At 44.9% G+C, this 9,841-nt stretch overlaps 1 long non-coding RNA gene across 3 annotated transcripts; it reads left to right on the top strand.

Moving 5' to 3' along the window:
- The first annotated feature begins 8,164 nt into the window (after positions 1-8,164).
- Positions 8,165-9,567, top strand: LOC127909983 (uncharacterized). 3 transcript variants are annotated; one of them, XR_008073233.1, is made up of 3 exons: positions 8,165-8,204; positions 8,337-8,732; positions 8,865-8,982. It is a non-coding gene; the product is annotated as an uncharacterized LOC127909983 (long non-coding RNA). The 3 variants fall into 3 exon arrangements; XR_008073231.1 differs by lacking the exons at positions 8,165-8,204; positions 8,865-8,982 and adding an exon at positions 9,360-9,567 and having other exon boundaries at positions 8,214-8,567; positions 8,700-8,732; XR_008073232.1 differs by lacking the exon at positions 8,165-8,204 and having other exon boundaries at positions 8,214-8,567; positions 8,700-8,732.
- Positions 9,568-9,841: the final 274 nt, after the last annotated feature.

The raw sequence follows: 9,841 nt of genomic DNA, 5'->3' as shown, positions 1-9,841 counted from the left end.
CTGTCATGGTGTTAGTCTCTCAGCTGGTCTCATCTGTCATGGTGTTCTCAGCTGGTCTCATCTGTCATGGTGTTAGTCCCTCAGCTGGTCTCATCTGTCATGGAGTTAGTCCCTCAGCTGGTCTCATCTGTCATGGTGTTAGTCCCTCAGCTGGTCTCATCTGTCATGGAGTTAGTCTCTCAGCTGGTCTCATCTGTCATGGAGTTAGTCTCTCAGCTGGTCTCATCTGTCATGGAGTTAGTCCCTCAGCTGGTCTCATCTGTCATGGTGTTAGTCTCTCAGCTGGTCTCATCTGTCATGGAGTTAGTCCCTCAGCTGGTCTCATCTGTCATGGTGTTAGTCTCTCAGCTGGTCTCATCTGTCATGGTGTTCTCAGCTGGTCTCATCTGTCATGGTGTTAGTCCCTCAGCTGGTCTCATCTGTCATGGAGTTAGTCCCTCAGCTGGTCTCATCTGTCATGGTGTTAGTCCCTCAGCTGGTCTCATCTGTCATGGTGTTAGTCCCTCAGCTGGTCTCATCTGTCATGGAGTTAGTCTCTCAGCTGGTCTCATCTGTCATGGAGTTAGTCTCTCAGCTGGTCTCATCTGTCATGGTGTTAGTCTCTCAGCTGGTCTCATCTGTCATGGTGTTAGTCTCTCAGCTGGTCTCATCTGTCATGGTGTTCTCAGCTGGTCTCATCTGTCATGGAGTTAGTCCCTCAGCTGGTCTCATCTGTCATGGTGTTCTCAGCTGGTCTCATCTGTCATGGAGTTAGTCCCTCAGCTGGTCTCATCTGTCATGGTGTTAGTCCCTCAGCTGGTCTCATCTGTCATGGTGTTAGTCTCTCAGCTGGTCTCATCTGTCATGGTGTTCTCAGCTGGTCTCATCTGTCATGGTGTTAGTCCCTCAGCTGGTCTCATCTGTCATGGAGTTAGTCCCTCAGCTGGTCTCATCTGTCATGGTGTTAGTCCCTCAGCTGGTCTCATCTGTCATGGAGTTAGTCTCTCAGCTGGTCTCATCTGTCATGGAGTTAGTCTCTCAGCTGGTCTCATCTGTCATGGAGTTAGTCCCTCAGCTGGTCTCATCTGTCATGGTGTTAGTCTCTCAGCTGGTCTCATCTGTCATGGAGTTAGTCCCTCAGCTGGTCTCATCTGTCATGGTGTTAGTCTCTCAGCTGGTCTCATCTGTCATGGTGTTCTCAGCTGGTCTCATCTGTCATGGTGTTAGTCCCTCAGCTGGTCTCATCTGTCATGGAGTTAGTCTCTCAGCTGGTCTCATCTGTCATGGTGTTAGTCTCTCAGCTGGTCTCATCTGTCATGGTGTTAGTCTCTCAGCTGGTCTCATCTGTCATGGTGTTAGTCTCTCAGCTGGTCTCATCTGTCATGGTGTTAGTCTCTCAGCTGGTCTCATCTGTCATGGTGTTCTCAGCTGGTCTCATCTGTCATGGTGTTAGTCCCTCAGCTGGTCTCATCTGTCATGGTGTTAGTCTCTCAGCTGGTCTCATCTGTCATGGAGTTAGTCCCTCAGCTGGTCTCATCTGTCATGGTGTTAGTCTCTCAGCTGGTCTCATCTGTCATGGTGTTCTCAGCTGGTCTCATCTGTCATGGAGTTAGTCCCTCAGCTGGTCTCATCTGTCATGGTTTTAGTCTCTCAGCTGGTCTCATCTGTCATGGTGTTCTCAGCTGTTCTCATCTGTCATGGTGTTAGTCCCTCAGCTGGTCTCATCTGTCATGGAGTTAGTCCCTCAGCTGGTCTCATCTGTCATGATGTTAGTCCCTCAGCTGGTCTCATATGTCATGATGTTAGTCCCTCAGCTGGTCTCATCTGTCATGATGTTAGTCCCTCAGCTGGTCTCATCTGTCATGATGTTAGTCCCTCAGCTGGTCTCATCTGTCATGATGTTAGTCCCTCAGCTGGTCTCATCTGTCATGATGTTAGTCTCTCAGCTGGTCTCATCCGTCATGACGTTAGTCTCTCAGCTGGTCACAGCTGGTCTCATCCGTCATGGTGTTAGTCCCTCAGCTGGTCTCATCTGTCATGGTGTTAGTCCCTCAGCTGGTCTCATCTGGTCTCATCTGTCATGGAGTTAGTCCCTCAGCTGGTCTCATCTGTCATGATGTTAGTTCCTCAGCTGGTCTCATCTGTCATGATGTTAGTCTCTCAGCTGGTCTCATCCGTCATGACGTTAGTCTCTCAGCTGGTCTCATCCGTCATGGTCTTAGTCCCTCAGATGGTCTCATCTGTCATGGTGTTAGTCCCTCAGCTGGTCTCATCTGTCATGGTGTTAGTCCCTCAGCTGGTCTCATCTGTCATGGTGTTAGTCCCTCAGCTGGTCTCATCTGTCATGGAGTTAGTCCCTCAGCTGGTCTCATCCGTCATGGAGTTAGTCCCTCAGCTGGTCTCATCTGTCATGGAGTTAGTCCCTCAGCTGGTCTCATCTGTCATGGTGTTAGTCCCTCAGCTGGTCTCATCTGTCATGGAGTTAGTCTCTCAGCTGGTCTCATCTGTCATGGTGTTAGTCCCTCAGCTGGTCTCATCTGTCATGGTGTTAGTCTCTCAGCTGGTCTCATCTGTCATGGTGTTAGTCCCTCAGCTGGTCTCAGCTGGTCTCATCTGTCATGGTGTTAGTCCCTCAGCTGGTCTCATCTGTCATGGAGTTAGTCTCTCAGATGGTCTCATCTGTCATGACGTTAGTCTCTCAGCTGGTCTCATCCGTCATGGTCTTAGTCCCTCAGATGGTCTCATCTGTCATGGTGTTAGTCCCTCAGCTGGTCTCATCTGTCATGGTGTTAGTCCCTCAGCTGGTCTCATCTGTCATGGAGTTAGTCCCTCAGCTGGTCTCATCCGTCATCAAGTTAAGGTTTCTCTCAGTTAATAGTAGAGAAATAACAATGATAACCACAATGGAGAAGAACTATTCAAAAGACAATTGAGTATTTCACCCGTTTACTGAAGGCACAAGTTCTGAATAGTTGTTATGTTATTTTGCTACTAATATACTGTCTATTTTATGATTCATAACAAGACACATATGTATTTTCCCTTGACCATAATGTGTTAGGTCCAGGTACTTTGAAAAGAGCACCACAGTCATGCATCTTTCTTAAAACATATTTTTTTGTTTGTTGTCTTTCAGTTTTCAACGGGCACCCACCTACAGCATGATAGTCTTTCAGTTTTCAACGGGCACCCACCTACAGCATGATAGTCTTTCAGTTTTCAACGGGCACCCACCTACAGCATGGTAGTCTTTCAGTTTTCAACGGGCACCCACCTACAGCATGATAGTCTTTCAGTTTTCAACGGGCACCCACCTACAGCATGATAGTCTTTCAGTTTTCAACGGGCACCCACCTACAGCATGATAGTCTTTCAGTTTTCAACGGGCACCCACCTACAGCATGGTAGTCTTTCAGTTTTCAACGGGCACCCACCTACAGCATGATAGTCTTTCAGTTTTCAACGGGCACCCACCTACAGCATGGTAGTCTTTCAGTTTTCAACGGGCACCCACCTACAGCATGATAGTCTTTCAGTTTTCAACGGGCACCCACCTACAGCATGGTAGTCTTTCAGTTTTCAACGGGCACCCACCTACAGCATGATAGTCTTTCAGTTTTCAATGGGCACCCACCTACAGCATGATAGTCTTTCAGTTTTCAACGGGCACCCACCTACAGCATGATAGTCTTTCAGTTTTCAACGGGCACCCACCTACAGCATGATAGTCTTTCAGTTTTCAACGGGCACCCACCTACAGCATGATAGTCCTTCAGTTTTCAACGGGCACCCACCTACAGCATGATAGTCCTTCAGTTTTCAACGGGCACCCACCTACAGCATGATAGTCCTTCAGTTTTCAACGGGCACCCACCTACAGCATGGTAGTCTTTCAGTTTTCAACGGGCACCCACCTACAGCATGATAGTCTTTCAGTTTTCAACGGGCACCCACCTACAGCATGATAGTCTTTCAGTTTTCAACGGGCACCCACCTACAGCATGATAGTCCTTCAGTTTTCAACGGGCACCCACCTACAGCATGATAGTCTTTCAGTTTTCAACGGGCACCCACCTACAGCATGGTAGTCTTTCAGTTTTCAACGGGCACCCACCTACAGCATGGTAGTCTTTCAGTTTTCAACGGGCACCCACCTACAGCATGATAGTCTTTCAGTTTTCAATGGGCACCCACCTACAGCATGATAGTCTTGCACTGGTTTCTAATAAACAACAGTTCAACCGTTTCTATGGGGCCATTAACCTTATCTCTTTTGTTTTCTGTCTAACTGAGCACAGACCAATAGATACAAATAAATGTCAATGCTGTACTGGGTATCCCATAATCTCAAGTGTGCACTTGATAAGCAGGCCAGATCACAGTATGAAGTGGAAAGTGATCGTAATAGTGAAAGGCCAGAACTGTCCTCCGTAACCCATGACTACTGGTAAAACTAAATTAGGCATACACCCGAGAAATCATGGCACCTGACCAAATAAATGGTTTAGGGATGTTGTAATTATTTTATTTGTGGAGGTATAGGTTACGTTTCCAAATGGCATCCTAATCCCTACATAGTGCCCTACGTTTGACCAGAGCCCTATGGGACTATGTGCACTACATTGGAAATAGTGTGCGATTTAGGATATAACCATAGTCTCTCGTGATAGCCTTGAAGTTAAAATGTTAAACATTAACGTAATAGCTCAGATTTGTTTCTGGGTACCAAGATTAGATTAAACTCTTTATGTAAAAAGAAAAACATTTAGACAAAAATGTATGACGAAGGGAAACACGAAACTGCAAATTCATTCCCCTCTTATCTTGACGTTGTAGAGAATGAATTAGGAAGGGGAACTCTGGGCGGCCGACTCAGGGGAGGAAGGAGTGGGAGGACAGGTGACGGATTGAGTTTACGGATGCTGTCAGTACGGTAAGACACCCTCTAAATATCCCTGCCTGTTACCAACTATAGACTGATTAGCTGGTCACATGGGGGAGGATCGTGAGATCTATTTAAATCAGGACCTGTGGGCTGACTCACTATCTGGACTGCTGCTAACCTTGGACCTAGACGTCTACAAGGACCTAGACGTCTACAAGGACCTAGACGTCTATAAGGACCTAGACGTCTATAAGGATATATATATATTAAACCTCCCCATCCTAATACTTGGGGTGACAGGGTAGCCTAGTGGTTAGAGCGTTGGACTAGTAACCGGAAGGTTGCAAGTTCAAACCCCCGAGCTGACAAGGTACAAATCTGTCGTTCTGCCCCTGAACAGGCAGTTAACCCACTGTTCCTAGGCCGTCATTGAAAATAAGAATTTGTTCTTAACTGACTTGCCTAGTTAAATAAAAGGTTTAAAAAAAACTTGACTTTGTATTGCCGATATTGTTAATAAGTCATTTATTGGTAATTAGTGGCAGCAGTGGGCTGTGCCCAAAGTGTTAGCGACTTAAAGCGATCCCTGGCTTTCAATAGTGACTCAACACTTCACCTTTAGGATAACAGTTTCTAAACACCTCAGTAGGATGTTTATACCTTCTGTCAATAGCTGAGGTCACCTGTGCAGAGACACTCATCAGCACACTCCTCTCAGTCCATCTCAACTACTTAGCGACCCAATGTCCTGGAGCCACCAGCTCCTCAATTTATAGAGTGCAAATATAGACACCAGTCAGCACCTATCCTCTCACTACTTAGTCACCGGCCCAGCGGGGATCTAACAGGGATTAGATGTTGACTTAGTCACTGGCCCTGCAGGGATCTAACAGGGATGAGATGTTGACTTAGTCACTGGCCCTGCAGGGATCTAACAGGGATGAGATGTTGACTTAGTCACTGGCCCTGCAGGGATCTAACAGGGATGAGATGTTGACTTAGTCACTGGCCCTGCAGGGATCTAACAGGGATGAGATGTTGACTTAGTCACTGGCCCTGCAGGGATCTAACAGGGATGAGATGTTGACTTAGTCACTGTCCCTGCAGGGATCTAACAGGGATGGGATATCTTGGTGAGAGAGAGAACACAAGACAGGTATGTCAGCTCACAGGGTTGTGTTCAGGTTAGCACAGCCAGGGTTGAGAAAGCTAAAAAAAAAAAAGCTAAATTCTCCAATGTCTAGGCTGTAGAGTGCAAAGACTCAGCCTGCACCTCTCCCCTCTCAATCCAACTGAACTGCTCAGTGACCCAATGTCTTGGTGGTACCAAGTGGTTAAATGCACCGCAGCCTAGGGCCGATTTGTTTCTTAAGCGGACGGTCAGGGCGTCAGAACATAATTATTAATAATTTGTAGACTGCAAACTGACCTACAAGCCCAAAAATATATAATATTTCACTGAAACGTAATCATTTCAAACCTTGCTTACATTTGAATATGTTTTGGGGGGTTTTTAATGCTCAGAAAACTGGGCCTGTTAGGGAACCCTCCTTTCAGGGTCTGTCTGCTCAGAAAACACAAGACCAGGTCAGCACAGCCAAGGTTGAAAAAGCTACATTCTCTAATGTCTAGAGTGTAAAGACACTGACTTCTCAATCTAGCTGAACTACTCAGTGACCCAATGTCTGCACTTAGAATACACAGTACAGGTATGTCAGCAGCGTTGTTGTCAGAGGAGCACAGTCAAGAGTTCACAAGGCTAAGTCTCCAGACTGGACATAAAGTATGGAAGAAAGCAGTGGAGGACATACTGTATACAAACTATTGTACAGATCACTATCATCAAATGGTTGTCTCTGTGTATTCAGTAGTTATTAATAGTTGCATAGTAGTTTAATTTCTTTAAGAATTATTGATGCAAGCATCACTATGGAGCCTTATAACGCAATTACAATACATGCATTATATTGGTTTTGGTCCACTATATGACACACACATCTCGATACAAAGTCCGATTTCAGGAAGTCAACACATTCTCCGGTACTGTCTGTGCTGGTCTGTGACGTTGAGAACCATGTCCTATGCATGTGGTGAATTTCATACACGAATGTCACACGTGTGTGCTGAAATAAATTGATGCTATGATGAATGCCTTTTAACAGGAAATATAGAAACACTCTTCATCTTTGTTTTGAAATTCCTGTCATGTAAATTCCTGACCTCCAACACACACACACACACACACACACACACACACACACACACACACTCTAACACAGAAACACCAAGTGGGACCCGACCGAGATAAGTCCGATCTCAAATCCCTTAGTCATTAGTGTTGTGTAAGAGCCTTCCTTATGGGACAAACACCTGACACTCAGTGTATGTCCTAAATGGCACCCTATCCTCTATATAGTGCACTACTTTTGACCAGGGCCCATAGGCTGCCATTTTGGAATGAAGCCTCAGAGAAGATATAATTTTGAGGAGATGGGAAACTCCATTGGAATTGTATTACCACCCATTGTGTACATTTGCCCATGCGTCGACAATGGGCCATGCGGTGCATTCTGGGTGATTTTGAGATAGGGAGAGCTCTCTTGACTGGGAGTCTATTGGGCGCTAGCTCAAAAACCCAACAATGGCATGAATTTAGTCACCAAGAAAGTACAACATTACAAATCTTTTCTGAGATGTGAGATAATCAACTTGTTCGCTGTGATATCGTATAGCTTTGGAATCGTGACGTTACGTAATTTTGAGGAAAATAGGATGTTTTCTCGACTTATACCCTGACTTTGAAAAGGGATTGCATGACGATTAGCTTAGGAAGTGCATGACAACGTGAACCCGATTGGTCAACAGTCTGTTGGGCGAGGCATTATATGTTGTCCAATGGGATCCCTATCTCCTCCTTCTTTCTTTAATATCTCTGCTCAGAGTCAGGGGAGTTCTATCCTCATCTCCAGGTTAATTGCTATGTAGACAGGTTTGACAGAGGAAGAACCAACTGGTAGACAATCCCATAATCTCACTTCATTTGCACACACTGTATATAGACTTTTCTATTGTGTTTTTGACTGTACGTTTGTTTATCCCATGTGTAACTCTGTGTTGTTGTTTGTGTCGCACTGCTTTGCTTTATCTTGGCCAGGTCGCAGTTGTAAATGAGAACTAGTTCTCAACTGGCCTACCTGGTTAAATAAAGGTGTTCTCAACTAGCCTACCTGGTTAAATAAAGGTGTTCTCAACTAGCCTACCTGGTTAAATAAAGGTGTTCTCAACTAGCCTACCTGGTGAAATAAAGGTGTTCTCAACTGGCCTACCTGGTTAAATAAAGGTGCTCTCAACTAGCCTACCTGGTTAAATAAAGGTGTTCTCAACTAGCCTACCTGGTTAAATAAAGGTGTTCTCAACTAGCCTACCTGGTTAAATAAAGGTGTTCTCAACTGGCCTACCTGGTTATATAAAGGTGCTCTCAACTGGCCTACCTGGTTAAATAAAGGTGTTCTCAACTAGCCTACCTGGTTAAATAAAGGTGTTCTCAACTGGCCTACCTGGTTAAATAAAGGTGTTCTCAACTAGCCTACCTGGTGAAATAAAGGTGTTCTCAACTGGCCTACCTGGTTAAATAAAGGTGTTCTCAACTAGCCTACCTGGTTAAATAAAGGTGTTCTCAACTAGCCTACCTGGTTAAATAAAGGTGTTCTCAACTAGCCTACCTGGTTAAATAAAGGTGTTCTCAACTGGCCTACCTGGTTATATAAAGGTGCTCTCAACTGGCCTACCTGGTTAAATAAAGGTGTTCTCAACTAGCCTACCTGGTTAAATAAAGGTGTTCTCAACTGGCCTACCTGGTTAAATACAGGTGTTCACAACTAGCCTACCTGGTTAAATAAAGGTGTTCTCAACTAGCCTACCTGGTTAAATAAAGGTGTTCTCAACTAGCCTACCTGGTTAAATAAAGGTGTTCTCAACTGGCCTACCTGGTTATATAAAGGTGCTCTCAACTGGCCTACCTGGTTAAATAAAGGTGTTCTCAACTAGCCTACCTGGTTAAATAAAGGTGTTCTCAACTGGCCTACCTGGTTCAATAAAGGTGTTCTCAACTAGCCTACCTGGTTATATAAAGGTGTTCTCAACTAGCCTACCTGGTTAAATAAAGGTGTTCTCAACTAGCCTACCTGGTTAAATAAAGGTGTTCTCAACTAGCCTACCTGGTTAAATAAAGGTGTTCTCAACTAGCCTACCTGGTTAAATAAAGGTGTTCTCAACTGGCCTACCTGCTGAAATAAAGGTGTTCTCAACTGGCCTCCCTGGTTAAATAAAGGTGTTCTCAACTGGCCTACCTGGTTAAATAAAGGTGTTCTCAACTGGCCTACCTGGTTAAATAAAGGTGTTCTCAACTAGCCTACCTGGTTAAATAAAGGTGTTCTCAACTAGCCTACCTGGTTAAATAAAGGTGTTCTCAACTGGCCTACCTGGTTATATAAAGGTGCTCTCAACTGGCCTACCTGGTTAAATAAAGGTGTTCTCAACTAGCCTACCTGGTTAAATAAAGGTGTTCTCAACTGGCCTACCTGGTTAAATACAGGTGTTCTCAACTAGCCTACCTGGTTAAATAAAGGTGTTCTCAACTAGCCTACCTGGTTAAATAAAGGTGTTCTCAACTAGCCTACCTGGTTAAATAAAGGTGTTCTCAACTGGCCTACCTGGTTATATAAAGGTGCTCTCAACTGGCCTACCTGGTTAAATAAAGGTGTTCTCAACTAGCCTACCTGGTTAAATAAAGGTGTGCTCAACTGGCCTACCTGGTTAAATAAAGGTATTCTCAACTAGCCTACCTGGTTATATAAAGGTGTTCTCAACTAGCCTACCTGGTTAAATAAAGGTGTTCTCAACTAGCCTACCTGGTTAAATAAAGGTGTTCTCAACTAGCCTACCTGGTTAAATAAAGGTGTTCTCAACTAGCCTACC

Source organism: Oncorhynchus keta, chromosome 20, assembly GCF_023373465.1.
Source record: "Oncorhynchus keta strain PuntledgeMale-10-30-2019 chromosome 20, Oket_V2, whole genome shotgun sequence".
NCBI classification, from domain to species: Eukaryota; Metazoa; Chordata; class Actinopteri; order Salmoniformes; family Salmonidae; genus Oncorhynchus; species Oncorhynchus keta.
The sequence above is the reverse complement of the archived record's forward strand: the minus strand, read 5'-3'. Positions and strand labels throughout refer to the sequence as shown.